The sequence below is a fragment of the Rhinolophus ferrumequinum genome, chromosome 15, assembly GCF_004115265.2.
Source record: "Rhinolophus ferrumequinum isolate MPI-CBG mRhiFer1 chromosome 15, mRhiFer1_v1.p, whole genome shotgun sequence".
Lineage (NCBI taxonomy): Eukaryota > Metazoa > Chordata > Mammalia > Chiroptera > Rhinolophidae > Rhinolophus > Rhinolophus ferrumequinum.
This window is the reverse complement of record NC_046298.1, coordinates 31,236,541-31,253,589: the sequence shown is the minus strand read 5'-3', so window position 1 is coordinate 31,253,589 and position 17,049 is coordinate 31,236,541. Positions and strand designations below refer to the sequence as shown.

Here is a 17,049-nt window from a genome sequence, read left to right as displayed (position 1 = left end):
GGTGCAGGCTCTTCCGACAGTCTCCTGAGGGACACCAGGCTGCAGGCCTGGGGACCTCACTTTGAGTAGTGAAGGCTTAGGTCAAGCAGGGAGCTGAGCTGGCGTGAAGAGGGAACGTTCACCGGTCCCTCTGTGCATGCTGAGGCAGAGCTCACTGCAAATCTCTGTGCCTTGAGTCCTCATCTGTGAAATGGGAGAATAAGGGCTGGAAGTGGGCAGGGAAAGTGAGAGGACTGAGAGAGTGAATTTAGGTGAAATTCTTCCAGGGCTGCCCAGCTCCTGGTAGGCCCTCTCGATGTTAGCTGTCCTAAGCATTATGTTTAACCAGGCTCCCCTCCCAACCCCCCAGTGCTAGCCAGCACCTGCACATCATAGGGATTCTGCAAATGCTTGTAAATCAACAATGCCAGGGTAAAAGAATGAATGAAAGAAGGCAGAAGTCTGAGGCAGGAGGCATCCCGGGGTTCTTTCCTGGCTCCTCCTTTGGGCTTTCGGCTCACAGCATGGATCAACTTGAACCTTTCCTAAATTAAACAGCCCGTCTCCTGCCCTCTACCCCATGCAAACGCACACACTCCTGCAGCCCCAGCACACACGTGTGTTTATTTTCTTTGCCCTTCACACTTCTCCTTTTACGGTTCCTCCAATCCTGAGCCTAAGACTTGTCTGTTTTGTTCACAGGCCAAAGCACAGCACTGCAGGCACACACCTGGTCTTCGTGTGGCAGGTCCATAGGTGGGGTGGAGGGGCAGTCCAATGCTGGGTGCCCATGGGGCATTTCGTGAGTGCCTACCACGCTGGAAGCCATGAGGAGGAACAGAAAAATCAAAGCTACGAATGGAGTCCGTCCCGCAAGGACCAGCAATATGAGATAGAGGAAGGAGCTCGTGGTCCAATAGTAGACCCCAAGCCCTGTCAAAATGAATTGGTGATGGCTGACATTTCCCAGAGGTGGCACTTTTTGGGGCCTAAAAATTGAATGTCCTGACCCACATTGCCTAGCATGGTAGTCCTAGCCGCATACACTACTGAGTACTTAAAATGTGACTGGTCCTCACTGAGACGTGCTACATTTTGAATAATTACTATTAAAAAATGGAAATATCTCATTGTTATGTTAATTACAGGATATATTTTGGATACATTGGGTTAAAATGTTTTTAAAGTGAATCCCACCTTTTGTACTTCTTTTTTAAAGTGGTTGCTACAAAATTTCATATTACATATGAGGCTTGAATTATATGCATATTGGAGAACAGTGGCCTCAACGCCTCCCTTTTTCACCTACGCAAAGTAATTTATGCTTCTCAAAGGAGCCTTTGTTTGCCTTCCTTGCATTATTTGATCTCCCAACCCTGTAAGGTAAAAATTACGTATCTTCATTTTACAGACAAAAAAAATGTACCCTTTGGAGAGACAGAAGATCACAGCATGCTGGGAAGAGCTCAATCTAAAACCAGACCTCTGCCCATGGTCAGCGCACGTCTCTGTCCTCCTTGGAGCGTCCATCTGCCTGGTCTCCCAGTCAGGGGACTCGGTGCATCCAAACCTGGGCCTGTCAAGACCTTGCAGTGCATGCAGCCTTGGAATCCTTGCAGGAATCTGAACTGCCAAGGGATGCCTGGCTCTGATCCTGGAGGAAAGAAAGCAGTGCCCCGCCTCCCCCTGCCCTGCAGCCCTCCCCTCTCCCACCTCCCCCTGCCCTGCAGCCCTCCCCTCCCCTTCACTGCCTGAGAAGGGCACTGCCACACTGTCCTGCTGAGTCCTGCTTCCATTAGGGTGACTGTTGACAGGACCGTGTCAAGGCAGAAGATGGATGCCAGTTTGGTCCCACAAGTCCTCAGACCTTTGTGCCAGAGGTGGCCCTGAAAGGCCTTTCCTCAGTAAATTACTGCATTTATTTAGCCCTTGAAGGGTTGTATACATAGCCAGCCAGCCCGAGAAGGTGGCCACATCTGGTTCCTCCTGGACGGCCATCAGTTCGAGGTGGGGGCTGCCCCTGGACCCACCAGTCTCTTCACCAGAGGTGACATCAGAACTAACCTGGTTCAAATCCCCCTCCTCTGGCATTTCTTTATGCATTAGAAGCACATTTTGTTATTCTTTTCAGTGTTCGATATGGTTCTAACAGTACATTTATATTATTTATAGCAACACAGTGTAGTGAAAAGAACACGGGCTTGGAGACCCCAGATCAGAATGCCTCGTCTGGCTCCCCCACACACTTTCTGGGTGGAACCTAACAGCTATTCTGTATGTGGTGCCACCCTGTGTCCAGCACTGGGGTTGGAACAGCCCTTCAACTAGGATTCAGCGACCCCATTTTTCTAAAGGAAGAAATGGAGGCAGGAGAGGTGGGATGAGAGCCAGGAAAGGTTGAAGGCGACCAAGGCCTGTCAAGAGTATTTAAAAAAAATTTTTTAAACTTATTTCTCAATTACAGTGAACATACAGTATTATATTAGTTTCAGGTATACGACATAGTAATTAGACATTTATACACTTTATGCAGTGATCACCATAAGTCTAGTACCCATCTAGCATCATACAGAGCTATTACAATATTATTTACTGTATCCCCTGGGCTGTACTGTACATCCCCATGACTATTTTTTAAATTACATTTATTGGGGTAACATTGGTTGGTAACATTATTATATAAATTTCAGGTATACAATTATATAATATTAATTGGGTGCAAAAGTAATTGTGGCTTTTGCAATTATTTTTAACCTTTTAAACCACATTACTTTTGCACCAATCTCACACATCTTCTGTATGAAGATGTTAAGAGCATCTTTTACCCTCTTAACATCAAATATATGCTGATAGAAGGAGACTGGACTTTGGGTGGTGAACACACAACGTCAAGAGTTTTACACAGTACAGACTATGGAACAATGCAGGAGCCACCACTGTCGCCTGTGTCCCCATAGTCCCACACTGGGATTATTATGTAGATCAAGATGGCAGGATGTAGCCTCTGGGAAAGTGCTGTTAAATGAAGCCTGAACTAGAGAAAGGGGAACTCTCCTGCATTGCTGGTAAGAATGTAAAACGGTGCAGCTGCTGTGGAAACCATCTGGCAGCTCCTCAAAAAGTTAGACATAGAGTCACCATGTGACCAGCAGTTCCACTCCTGGATATACACCCAAAAAATTAAAAACAGGCATTTAAGCGGAGTCTGTTCACAAATGTTTGTGGCAGCATTATGCACGATCGCCAAAAGTTAGAAACAACCCAAATGTCCATCAACAGATGAATGGATAAACAAACATGGTACATCCACACAATGGAATATTATTCAGCCCTAAAAAGGAAGGAAGCGTCGATACCTGCTACAACATGGATGAACCTTGAAAAGATTATACTAAATGAAAGACGCCGGATACAAAAGGATTACATATTGTATAATTCCAATGATATGCAATATCTATTAGGCTGGTATAACAGTAATTGCGGTTTTTGCAATTATTTTTAACCTTTTAAACTACAACTACTTTTGCACCCACCTAATAGTATAGATAAATCTATAAATCTATAGAGACAGAGAGTAGGTTAGTGGCTGCCAGAGGCTGGAGGGGATGGGGGAATAAGGAGTGAGTGACAACTAATGGATTTGTGATTCCTTTTTGGGGTGATACAGATGTTTTGGAATTAGATGGAGGTGGTGAATATACTAAATGACAGCGATTTGTACACTTTAAACGATTCATTTTATGGTATGTTAATTTCATACGTACATACCTGGGTGAGTAGAAAGCCGAACAACCAGGGTCACAGTTAAGTTATTGACTCTGGAATTACAGATTTTCTATGCAATGTGGAGCAGGAGGGCTCAGCACCGCGGACGAGATACTCTTGTGTTGAGTTTTGTTTCTTTAGTGCAAGGCCGTGTCCCTTCTTCTTGATGCTCCATGTCGTCTCTACCAAGAAATACTGAGTGGGGTGGCCGGTTAGCTCAGTTGGTTAGAGTGTGGTGCTGATAACACCAAGGTTGCCGGTTCGATGCCCACATGGGCCACTGAGAGCTACGCCCTCCTTAAAAAAAAGAAGAAGAAGAAAGAAAGAAATACTGAGCAATAGGAGGACTGGCCAGGCTCTGGGGCTCTGGCTGGGGCAAGCCACCCACCACCAGCTTCACAAACATCCAACACGCTGAAGGCATGGCCCTGCTGCAGGGTGTCTGGATGCTGCAGACTAATTCTCTAGGCTCCAGAAGATTCATGACTGGGACCATTTGCTCTTTAAAAAGGGGCAGGCTCCTTATCTCAAGTTTTCTTCAACCACAGGGCAAGAGTTTGCAAGCCATTTTGTCACCTACAAGTCTCATCAGACATCTCCATGCTACTTCCCCTGGCTCCCAGTTCCCCCATGGGGCCTGTGAGCAAATTCCCCACAGGCAGCTGAGATTGATAACTGCCCAGAGAGGGGGTCCCACGCCCATGCCTGAGATATCCAAAAGGTATTAGATGCTTTTACAGAAAGAGCACCAGTTTCTCCATTTCATAACACCCAGTAGTTTTTCTCCCAGGGCCTTCTAGCTGATGGATTTAGAGCTCCATTCAGAGACTGGGTTCAGGACAAAGGTGTTAAGAAGTGAAGTCAGGTATTTCAGAACCAAAATGATGACTTAAAATCTTTGCTTCTTAAATTGTCATAAAACATTAAAGGTCTTAACACTCTGTTGGCAAAGACATAGCGAAATAAGCATTTGCTATACTGCTGAGAGATGGGCAATGAATTTGCAACCTTTTTGTGGGGTGATTTGTTAGTATATACCAGGAGCTCAGAAGTGTTCACACCCTCTAATCTGTGACTCCTCTATTGGGAACTTACTGAAGGAAACAAACAGTCAGGTTTACGTGGATTTATGTCAAAGGATTTACACCCGCAACATTATTTATAATGGTGACTATTCAGGAACAACCTAAGTGCCCATCAATAAGGGATGGGTTAAATAAATATACAGGGAATTACTAGGTGGACATTAGTATTATGTCCTCATTGCATTTTTGCCCTGACTTTCCTGTTCACTGGCAAAATCATCTTCCCTCTCTGGACTCGGCTTTCTTCATCTTGCACATGATTCGATTTTTTTATTTTAAAATATATGTGTTCCCAAATAAGATTTAAAGAAATGGAAAATATCATGATAAAATAGTAAATGAGAAAAAAGGACTTAAATTATATAATTCAAACTGTATTATTTATATATAGAGAGAAAGAGACAGAAAGACAGAGAGAGAGACAGTGGGAAAGAGACAGAAATAAAATATAGCAAAATATATAGAACAGTTAATCCCAGGACGGCAGGACTATAACTGATTAATAAATTCTTCCTTAAACGTTTCCATCTTTTAATAAATTTTCTATTATGAATGTTTCGTTTTATAATAAACATGCTGTGACACTTAATTGTCCCATAAAAGTAATTGCATGTTTGTTTTGAAACCCCGGCCCATTGTGAACTAAAATGGCTCTAAAGGAGAATGCAGGATGCGCGCGTGCATGTTGGACATCAGTGTTTTTACATTAAAAGGTCTCATATGGAGACTTGTCACCCCAGGAGGCAGGTGTGGGTTGTGGAAAACTCTCTGGTTTTGTGGGGTGGCAGTCCACATTCTCGACCTGATGCTACGTAGCCCTGCTGTTTGCCAAAACTTCTTGGGACCTCACCTGTGAAGTGGAAATAAAACCACACCACCTGGTTGGGACGCTGCCGTGGGTAACTGCTGTGGACTTGTCCCAGGCTCCAGGGAGGAACCACGGCGCTGGGCAGGTAGAGATAACATCCTGAGCGTGGCCTCCCTCTTCTGCGTGGAACCTGCTCACCTGTCCCGTCCCTGCTCAGCCTTCTGCAGCTCTGCTTGGGCCACCTTCCCCTGGCAGGGACTTCGTGAGGCCCTGCGAAAGGCTCCTCGTCCTTTTTTCCACTTCTGCTCAAGCCACAGCCCTGACACCAACTTGCTGGATGCTGGCACCTGGTGGCTTGTCCGGATTCCCTCACTGTACAATGAGGGGGTCGCTAGGTCAGCATTTCCAAAATCTCGTCATTCAGGGCTTTGCCACATCTGTTTGCCATCCTGTGCTTATCGACTTATTGTATCTCTTTACATCCACTCACTTTATTTTCCTTAATTAAATATGTAAAAGGCAACTTTCTACTGCTGTTGTACATGGAAAAGGATCACCCCCAACGGAACCGTACAGATAAATTCAATGAAAACGAAATGACATTACTGAATTCTGGTGACACTGGAACCTGATGAATTTCTGTTCCCAAGGCCTGTGCCAGAAAGGTGTGGGACAGAGCGGCAGCGAAGAGATACTTCCCTTTTGCTATAATCAGAAAGCTGGAAAGAGACATGAGCGAGAGATAACATTCTGGTTTATAACAAAATATATTTATTTCCCTGCCCCATTCCTTGTAGAAATGAGCTACGAAGGGCCTGACCCTGTGAAGGAGTCCACTCCCCAACTGTTCTATGAATCCTGACTGAGGGCCGCTTGGTTTGTATTAGGCCCCCAAACAATGGAGGGTGTAAGCTGTTTATTATTTTAAGTCAGCAGAATTAGCAGAGACTTCATGCGTCGTACTTGAAGCCCATGCCACCCTCCAGAAATCCAGCCTCCTTCAAGTGATGCAAATTGTTCTCCAATCTCTTACCAGTGATGCTCTTAACTGTTGAAAGATCACAGGCCATTAAGGGGCCAGACAAAGCCCAGAGACCCAGAGGAGCAGCAGTGGGGCTTCCAGAATGGCCAGCCAAGCAGGCTGGAGATGCAGAGGGAGTTTCCCTGGGCATTTGGGGAAGACACACATCTCGGCCTACTTACTGTGACCCCATTGGACACCACGTGATGGACGCTTGACACACTTTTCAGTGCCTACTCCTCACCACACCCTGAAGGTTGGGGGGGGAGGGTGAGTGTTCAGCCCATTTTACAGATTTTTAAAGGGAGCTCAGGAAGGTTCCATAGTTCAGTGAGAAAGCATCATTCATCTATCCACCCATTTGAAAATACGTAGTAACGCCATATGATCTCTGTTCTAGGTACTGGGGATGCATGAGCGAACTCAATAGACAAAAATCTTCCACCACATGGAACTTACGTTTTCTGGGGAGGTGTAAACATCAGCTATTCGAATGCCAGATAGTGCGGAGTAAAAGGAAGAACGGAAGTGAGGGTAAAATGCGGAGGCTGAGCACGCATTGTCCGCAATCCATCAGACCCCCTCAATCCCTTTTTGCCATTTTGCATGAATAACACGCGTGGGTTGTATCGTCGTCATTTTCTGGATGAGACATTGCACTGTAGTTATGGCAAGATGTCACCACTGGGGGAAACTGGATGAAGGGCATAGGGATCTCGTTGCATTATTCCTTAAAACTGTATTTGAATCTCCAATGATCTCAAAATAGAAAGTTCTTTAAAATTAAAAATGATCTTTGACAAAAAAACAAAAATAACAACTGTCATCTGCCACATGCCTGGAGAGACTAAAGAAGCTGATGGTTAATGGCCCCTCAGCCAGATGGCTTGGGTTCAAATCTCAGCTCCACATGTGACCTTGGTTCAATTTCATTACTGCTCTGTGCCTCGGTATTCACATCTGAAAATGGGTTTAGAGTGGTACCTACCTCCTTCACTCGGTGTAAGGATTGAGCATTTATGGGCGAGTGCCCTACTTGTACTGTTTGTTTATTATGGTTATTTTTCTGTGGAAGTTTCCAGAAGGCTCTGAGGTGGCCTTTTATAAGCAGGGGGCCTTGTCTCCCATAATTTTTATGGCCACATTTCAGATGTAAGACTCAATCTATCTTACAGTTGAGGGGACAGGGGCCTCCCAGAGCTGGGTGGGTGGGACCTGGCTCCTGGACTCCAAGGCCATGGGGAGTTTGGCTTTGGAGGCCGTGGCTCTGCAGAAACCATAGCCCCTGTGGAGAAGTGCTGAGACGTCTTGTACTCTGAGCATGGTGGGATTTAGAAATTCCCCAAATCTCTGCAAAGTGAGGAGCCGTTGTGTCCTCCCACCATCTTATAGACAAACTAGAACTGAAAATCCTCCCACTCCCAGAGTCAGAACGACTGAGGGTTTGCCACGCTGGCCAGGCGTCCTGCTTCTTTTCCAACCCTGCTCCGATTGCTTTCTGTCTCAAGCCCCAAGGTTTATCCCAGCAAAGACTGGTTTGGTATTTCCAGAAAGGGTTCTTCTCTTCCCTGAGAACAAAGAGACCCCCAGCTCATCACAATATGCATGCTCAGGGCTTGGTCCCTACAAAGGATAGAAGAGAAAATTGGTGTCCCCTCCTGTGGAGGATGGAGGGCTCCGGGCAGGGGTGAGGGCATCCTTGGGACCACCCAGCTGCAGGCCCTGCTAGTCCCACTTTACAGAAGTGGAAACTGAGTCCTCTGAAAGGAAATGTGACTCACAGCCAGAGTCACATGGGGCTGCTGCTCTGACACCATCTAAGAAATTCTCCTAAATAACAGTTACCTTTTCCAATTAAATGCCGTCCTCTCTTCTCGGTACTGCCGCACCACCTGGGCTCACATCAGAGCTCTGGCACCTACTCTCCGTGTGCTTTGGACAAGTCATCGGTGCCTCACTTACCCTGGCTGTGAAATGGGTATAAAATAATATATAAAAATATATATAAATATATATAAAATATATATATAAAAATATATAAAAATAATACATAAAAATAATACCTGCTCCTTAGGGTCATTGCCACTGTATAATGGATTAAGCCATGGGAGGCTCCCAAAACAGTGCTGGGTTTCTAGATACTCTCTATATATGTTAACACTCATTAATGAGGCTTGCAATTTACAAGAAAATAAGGGGGCCAATGGGACATCATCATTACTTAGAACAAATAACTGGGCTGTATGTTTCCATTTTCCAGATTTGAATTGTTTTCCAGAAGACTAAAAGTTTCTTTGTGTTGTCTGAATACATTTACTAAGAAAGAGAAAGCCACATGCTGACATGAGGGAGGCTTGTGGAAGTCACACCGTGACTCAGAACTTGTTCGGGCTGGTCCTGTTCATCCTATCAGTTTGGATGGCGAGGACCTGGGGTTGGGTTGGGGGGTGCACAAGTTAAAGAGGGGCTCCTTCTCTTCAGACCGCACCATTGAAGGGAACAGAGCCAACGCGGGCATCTTGGAAATGTCTTGGAAATGTTTCCCAGGCTAAGACTGTTTCTGTTTCACCAAGACCCAACCCCAGATGTGCTCATCCAGAGTGCAGCGTTCCCCCGTTATGCAATGGACATGATGGAGATGACGCTTCTTTATGGATGCTGTGGCTTCTGGACCAAGGCAAGCCCACCACCCAGACAGTGCCTCTTCAGAGTGTGTAGATTAAAAACAAACAAAACCACTGAAGCCTCTGGTTAGCCAAATGGAAGCTCACAGAAGATGTTTGAACGTAGACGTTTAGGCTTAGGGCAGTGGGTCTCAGTCCCTGATTGGGAGCTGGTAAAAATCACTGAAGCTGAGTCCCACGCGCAGCCTAACATTTTCTGAATCTCTGGGGTGGCACCCAGCATCTATACTGCCAATGCTCTCTGGGGGACTCTAAGGGACAGTCAGGTTTGTCCACCAGGTGTGGGATGGGAGGCTTGGGCTGGGAACAGCAGGACACAAGACGTCTCTAGCAGACGTGAGCAGCCAAATGGTGAAGGGGAGAATGATCCAAAATCCCCACTGCCTCCCCCATCCCTCCCCTGCCCTGCAAGCTCCTCCCACCAGCCTTTCTGCATCTCTCTCTCTCCTTCCCACCCTGCCCCCACCCCACTTCATCTTCTCTTCTCAGCTCCCACAGGGTTGTTAAGGACACCACCCTCTTCTCCCTCAACACAGGTCCCTAACCCTAAAGATTTCTTCTCCACCTCCTGCCTGGTCTATCTGTCAGCCCCTCTCCTGACCTTTCTAGTTTCTCTTCTTTGTGTCCCAGGCAGGCCATACATCCAGTTCTACAGATACCGCCTCCTTCCGGATCTTCGATGGTCTCTCCTGCTTTGATGCTCAAGAGGTGTAAAGTCGTGCATGGGAATGGAAGCCAGGCCCCCTCGTTGCTCTTATTGAGTAATTGAACACGAGTCTTTCCTCAAGACACCTGACCGACTGCCCCACCCAGAGTTTCAGGCCACACTTGGAGAACTTCCCTCTTAGGGCATTTGGAGTTATACGTTCTCCATCGGGATGACAAGGGCCTGTAAAGTGAAGCCGAGAAGGAATTGTTGGTCTGCCTGCCATCCTGCTGTGCTGCTCGGTGTCCATGTCCTGGGCCAGTGTCCCTTTGGCCGTACGCACAGCAGGATTCACAGTGCTTAGGAGTCTCTGCTAAGAAGGGGCCAGTGACACCTCTCCAGGAGCAAAGAAACGATATGTGGAAAGCGCCCGGAGGAGCACCCAGCCCCCACTCTAGAGCTCCAAGGGCCACCTCTCTGCAGGGCATCACCAACACATTTGATGGACACTTTCATTTGCTGTTCCTACTGCTGTCCATTGTGACTTTACAGGAAAGAATCTGGGTCTGAGCTAAAAAGCAAACTGCTCCTCTGTCTACGTCGGGGGAAGGGGAGAAAATCTTCCAAGCAAGGGCCCTGGGGAGATGAGGTTTTATGAAGGGAATCTGCAGGATCTCGCACTGCTTAGAGAGAAGACGTGACTACATTTCAGGCAGATAAATCAGGGCGGGTCTGTGCGTCAAGTCAACTGACAACGAAAACAAATACAGTGAATGAAAATATCAGCTTGTGTTTTTGAAGCACCTTTCAATCACCCCTGATATGGGCTGACTATCCTAAGGCCACTTTGAAGGATGAAGGAAGGGAGACTGAGTAATTCGCTTCCCCAAGCTCACACTCACGCTGTGGCCTGGGAAGGACTTACCCAGCCCTCTCAGGTCTGGCTTCGAGCTGGTTCTCAAAGGCTCCGTTCCCACACGTCAGAAGATTTGAATGAGCGAGGGGTGGCCGTTGACATGGGCAAAGAATCTCCCCCTTGGGATGAGCTCCAGCGCATCATCCGCCCCTGCCTTTTTACAAAAGGAGAAAATGTGGACCAGACATAAAGACATGCCCGTGGTCTCGCAGAAAATGGAAGAATGCCCCATCTCCCACCTCCCTAAATTCTGAGGAGACCACAGCCCCCAGCTCTGGGCTGGCTTGCACACATGGATGCGTGGCACCGGGAAAGCACACATACCTACTAAGCTGTAGCAAACGTGGGAAAGGGTGAGATTTTTATATTCCAAATGATTTTTTTTTTTTCCTTTTGAATGTAGACATCTGGTGTCCTATAAATAAAATTGAAAACGTAAATATTGTAAAACCCATTAGAGAGTGGTTTTAGGTTTGGTGAGAGCACGGGTCAGCTGCTACCCTGCTGCACCGTGGTGGGAAAACATCACCCCACACGCGGCTGTTCTCGGCTTGTGGCACGTCACCCATGTCACCGAGGTGGCCAGGCTGCACTTTGTCTGACGAATAAACATTAAAACATGGGTCAGTTGTCTCATATTTATTATATTGCATTAACAGTTTTCCGTAGCTACCTACCATACTTTCTGCTTTCATTTTATACATGGAAAAAAATAATTTGTGAAGGGAGACTATCACACTTTTTGTCATAAGAACACAAATTCCTGTGCTCACCCATTAAGCCCCAAGACATGCAGTCAGCCAGATTTCTAATATCAGGTTTAAAATGCTCCTCCAAAGACATTTTCTGTTCGAGACATATTAAATAAGCTTTATTTAATAATGCTCAATTTGACTTATCCAATTTAAATATTTGCTCTGATCAGCAGCCATTTGATCCCGGCTTCGTCTTCAGCAGCAGAATAATTTCTCTGGGTTATTTTTCTTTGGTGCAAGGTTGATCCGGGAGGCAGAGTAACTGCTCTCGAGTTCTCTGCATGTCTCTAAGCCGTGCTGTAGGTGGAAAGGAATAAAGCCATAAAAAGCTGTACTGAAGGCTGCTTTTATAATGTTTACACTGCATGTCCTCACGTCTGTCTGGCTGAAGACAGAAGATATCATTTAAAAGATTCCTCCTAGCGTAGATAATTATAAGGAGATTTTTTTCTTTTTTTTTTTTTTTCTTTTTAAGGAGAGCTTTCGAATGTAAAGAAATTCCCACAGAGGTGATCTTTTCAAGATGTATTCTACTATCTGCTTGCCCCCATTCAGGGATTTTTATACACCAAATGGATGGTCATTCATTAGGAGTCCAGGAGTTGAAGACAGCGGAGAAGACAGTTGTTTCAGTATATCTTTGAGGATATTTCATCTAGATCTTTTAGTTATTGTTAGTACTATTGTTATGATTTTTACAAGCGCGATATTAAAACAGTAAACCTATTTATTTTTTTTAGGTTTTATTTTTGCATGCTGCCTTCAAGAATAGCCACCTTGAAACCCGTAGCTCTGGTGCCCCTCTCTAGGTATCGTAAAGCCATTTATAACGATATAAACCTCTGTCAACTTCACTCCCTGATACCAGCCCAGAGCCGGTCGGCCAGTGGCGCGGGTGGGAGTACCTCTGTCCATTATCTGAGCGACCTCAGACAGGGAGGGGGTCTTTCCCGGTGAAAGGAGCATTTATGAGTACAGGCCAGCCCGGGTTTATGGACCTGGCTGGGGAGGATGCCACCCCTCCCCGCCTGCAGCCTGTGGCCCGGCCTGAAGTGTTTACCGCTGGTGTGATTTACATCGTCCAGGTGTGCATTTGGGCAACATCTCGGCTCCAAGCTGACACAGTGATTACCCTGGATTTGAAAACTTCATCATTTTTTGTTGTTGTTGTTCTTAACTGTCCAGGAGCCAAAGAGATATAAAAAAATAAAATAAAATAAAAGTACTGGCCCAAAGTGGTTTGTCTCCTGTGATTTTCACATAGGAGGGCCAAGGAACCTCTTAGCCCAATGGCCCGAGACCTGCCCAAATGGGGCGACTTCGCCATCACTGAAACTGCGGCTGTCCTCCGACAGCTCATCAAACTAATTTCTTCTGTCAGTTTGTTCTTTGGCCTTTCGGTAGCTGTGTAGATCTTTCTCAGGCTTCCTCACTGCTGTTTCAGCAACCTGGTGCTTTCCAAAGGATCTTGCCAAGCAGATTCTTTTTTTATTCTAACCTCAGGTATCCCAGACACATGTTCGAGAACAGACCTGGAGTAGATGTGTTTGTGCCATGCGGGTCAGCCTCTGCTGGGCGCTTACATTCTGAGGGATCGGCTTTGCAGGCGTTCCTTTCACAATAGAACCACTTTCTGTTATTTTTGCTCACATGTCACTGCAGGTGGTCTTGTCACTGTTTTGTCACTGGGTCCGCTGCTACTGGGTGTCCCTCCTGTCTATGCTGGGGTAACCTTGTGTCATCCGAACACCGAGTTAAAACGTGCTTCAAGAAATCAAAATGGAATTTTTCTTTGTCAAAAAAACACACATTTTAAGTTTTGTTTTATCATCCCCATATGGACATTTGGATATGGACATTCATCACATAGCATTTTTACACTTGTACTAGCCTTTTCTCCAACCACTTCTGATAACTCTGATGAAAAAGAAAATAAACGTATGTTTTGCCTCATAGAAACACACACACACACACACACACACACACACACACACACACTCACATTGGGGGTGGGCAAGGATGCTTGTAGAGAAATTGAGAATAATTCTTTGTCTGTTTCATCTTTACAAATACCTTTTTTACCGAGCTAGAGAATACTGGGCTGATTTTAGGAGCTCATTTCAATTTAGCAATTTCTTTCTCCTTGAAGAAACATCTTCAAAACCCATCATTTTGCCTCCTTACACGATCTGCAGAAAGAAAGCATTTGGTCAAACACAGGCGGGTAAACAGGAGGGGCCATCAGATCCAGGTTTAGCAAATGATAGAATTCCTTCTGCTTGGATTCCTACGTTTAAAATAGTCCTTGTAGCCAGTGAGTTAAGCACTAACAAGTTCACTTAAAAAGCATTCAAACCTCCACTGTTTGAGTTCCTTCCTCCCGGATTATAAATATGTAAACCTCCCAACATAGAAAAATATCATTGATTTGACATACTAAACAGGGAGATATTTTCACGGGCAGCAACTGTTTAAAATTACCAGCCCTGGGGCAAGGAAAAAAAAATGCCAGCAATAAAACAAAAACCTTTATTTTCAAACATCAGGGGGAAGCCCTCTTGAATGATAATGGGTTCTCTGGGAAAAATGGTTGCTTTCTGTTCCCGCTCCCAGCCTCATTTCGAGAAGAACCGTGTAAAATGCCACGGTGATCAAAAAAAAAAAGGAGCCAATATTTAAAAGAAATATTTTTTGCCTTTGCTATAGACTTCTGAGCTGTGTACCTTTGTGAATCTCTATTCTGAATCTGAATAAGATACTTGAACAGATGTCCATTTGTGGATACAAAGACAAGAAAATACATGGACCACAGTCTATTTTAAGGAATTGTCTGAGAGTGTTGAATTCTCAAACACAGCACAGCACCGTAAGGACACAGTTTCACTAAACTGCCGAATTCATTTATTTTAACCTCCTCTGAAACTGCCCCCCAAAGCAGGTGACTATTGAAAGATTTTTTTTTTTTTAATTCTAAATAACAAGAGGGATAAAAATGAATGTCATACGATGAGGTCTGAACGTTAAAATGTAAGAGTTAGCCAGGGTCTGGTAAATGGCTAAACAGATTAGTAGCCCTACTTTTTAACATATAAACATCTGAAACCCGTTTCCTGTTTAAGAAGGGAAAAAAAAAGTCTAGGTGGATGACCTCGGGCACTTTTTTTTGATTAACAAATGTGAATTGTACATCATGGTGGAAAAAAAAAATGGCCCACGCTTGGTGGTCTTTCTACAGTCTGTATATGGGAGAAAGAGAAAAAAATACAAAAATAAACGTTACCTTCTCACTTTCAGGGTGGGCAATGCCATTTCTACAGCGGCGTCCAGGGCTCTGGCAAATGTTAAGGCTGTCACCGCGGACAGAATCCCCATGGTCTGTGTGCCTCCACAGAATCCGAAGTAACGCAGACATTCCGGGCATTCCTATTGACTGTTCCTATCTCCAGTCCCTGGGCTCAGCCCTGCAGACTCGTGTCACCCCGTCCAGCGGCGTAGGACACGGCTAATCTGAACCCATGCCTTCCCCAGCCAGCCCTGCCGCAGGGTGAAACCCGGGATCAAGTCACTGCCTAACCCCGGAGGACACACAAAGTTGGTTCTCAACCTGAAGAATGAAACACCAGCTGCAAGATGTTCAGCTGCAAAGAGCTTAGCAGTTCTGACACATTCTGACAAGATACATTTTATAGGGTTTGTGCTAAAATTTGATATTGGAAGTTGGGATTCCAATTTTATGTCTTGAATGATAACAATAGCAGCTGGGACCTTTAAGAAATGTGTGTCTTCCTTCTATTTAACAGTTATATAATAAAAGCTATTTATGTCAAACACCTTATAAGGGAAGGATTTAGCCTGAATGTCAATATAACATATAGTGCTTTTTTTATATTCAGATAGGAGAAAGCATCCATTATCAGGGCTACATATTATTTTGGGTTTGGGCTGTTAGATATGTGGGGATTTTAAAATTTTAAAGTCAGCATCTCCTTGCTTTAATTTACAAATTCCTGGAGTTGCTGTTTATATATATGATTTCTGTGGGAAAACAAAAACAAAAAACAAACGCATCACAATTTGGTGTTTCTTTTTTTTTTTCCAATCCTTTCTGATGAAAAGACACAAAAGAGGGGCCCAATTTTATGTTGTTTGATTTGATTTTTATAATTTCCAACCATGCAATAAAAGCACTCACTGGCCTTTATAAATTGATGCTTCTTTTGTTTTCTGAAAGCAATTGTGGTTTTGGAGAGTGACTGGCTGGCCAGAACGTTCGTATTTCTGACAAACGAACGAACGGGTCAGCCGCTTAGAAGGAAACACGTTCCCAGTAAAGGAACAGGGATATATCCCAGCTGACTGTTCGCAGCTAGGTTTCCGAGGGCCTTAGAATTGCCTCCAGCTTTCCTAGCGACACCACACATCGTGCCGATGTTTTCTGAGGAGAGTAATTCTACTGCCAAACAGACAAGGATTCTTGCTAATGCAGACCACGCGGCCCTGCCAGGCAGCCTTGTTAGAAAATCCCAGCTTCCTTCTTATCTTGTCTGCTCAGACAAAGAGCAGAACCTAACTGAGATGAGAAGAGAACCCCAATTAGCAAAGCCAAGAGATTTCCATTCTTCCCGCACCCCCATGTGTGGATTCAGCTCCCCTCTTCGCTTTTCTTTGACTTACCGAGCGGGTGTGACCACGGGTTAATGAGAAAAGACCAGTTAGGTGATGGCAGAACCGGTCATCTGGGCTCTCTATCCTCCCACCCTGCCCCCCCACTACATTCTACCCCCCCTCCCACCCAGCTCCCTCACAGTGGGATGGGGACGCACAGGCCAAGGGGACAGTCACAAAGACCACTGCCCCCCAGGCACTATGGTCAGCAGCTGACACCAACTTAAACTCAGCTGAATGCAAGTTTAATTTCCTTTGTTCTTTAGTCACCACTTGAATGTAACAGCTCCTAAGCAAACATGATTTTAAAAAATCACTTCTGATTAAGCCTCTCCCTCCTCTTCTTTGTCAGAAAGTTGCTTCAACCTAAATGGAAGGCAATTTCCTTTTCTTTTACAAGTGGGCCACCAAGCTTCACAAAGTTCCACCCCCTCCCCCCGCCCCCAGTTTTAACACCAAATACCAGCACTTTTTTTTATAAACGCGATCCCTCTTCTGGTTGATTGCTATATTTAATATGCTGAATTTTATGTTGGTTACACGATTATTGTTAGAGAGAATCATACTGCAGGCGAGGACTGGGAAGCAAGTCTGAAGACAGAGTGAATACCTGAAATAAAAATATGCTGGTCCAGAGGTCTGTAGACCCTTGATATTTGAGACAGCAGCTTTATCTACATTGGCTCCCATCTTCTCAACGACCCTGAAGTTGACTGTCATTGTCC

At 45.2% G+C, this 17,049-nt stretch overlaps 1 long non-coding RNA gene across 1 annotated transcript; it reads right to left on the bottom strand.

Annotated features, from left to right (window-relative positions):
* Positions 1-12,373: 12,373 nt before the first annotated feature.
* LOC117035214 (uncharacterized) lies at positions 12,374-15,372 on the bottom strand. Its single transcript, XR_004425184.1, has 3 exons — positions 14,940-15,372; positions 13,662-13,848; positions 12,374-13,423 (listed from the first exon to the last, which is right to left on the bottom strand). It is a non-coding gene; the product is annotated as an uncharacterized LOC117035214 (long non-coding RNA).
* Positions 15,373-17,049: the final 1,677 nt, after the last annotated feature.